Raw genomic sequence first — 457 nt, 5'->3', positions numbered from 1 at the left:
TTTTTTTTTTTTCGGGATGGGCCTGAAAGCTGAGCTACTGCAAGTGTCTTCTTCCTTTTATTTATTTGTGATTTGGCCTTGGAAATTATGTCATGAAATAAACAAGTTTGTGTTGTAAATACTGCTGGTGTTTGTGTGCTTTGGAGTTCTGCGTGTGTGTCTGTCAGACACCTGAACGCAGTCTGTGAGGTTTAACGTGTGACTAATAATCAGCAGCTTGATTGGAATCATCCTCAAAGCAGAGTTTCTATGGCAACGAAGGCCAGTGTGCGTGCGTGTGCGGATGTGGTTTGTGAAAGGCTGTGTGCCGCTTCGACGCAAGCGGAACATCCAGTCCTGGAAGTCGACCTTCATTTAAAGCTAGTAAACAAAGGAAGATGTTGTTTGTTTGTTTGTTTGTTTGTTTGTTTGTTTGTTTGTTTGTTTGTTTGTTTGTTTGTTTGTTTGTTTGTTTGTT

The sequence above is a fragment of the Pundamilia nyererei genome, unplaced genomic scaffold (assembly GCF_000239375.1).
Source record: "Pundamilia nyererei isolate P.nyererei 1_Seehausen unplaced genomic scaffold, PunNye1.0 scaffold00004, whole genome shotgun sequence".
NCBI lineage: Eukaryota > Metazoa > Chordata > Actinopteri > Cichliformes > Cichlidae > Pundamilia > Pundamilia nyererei.
The sequence above is the reverse complement of the archived record's forward strand: the minus strand, read 5'-3'. Positions refer to the sequence as shown.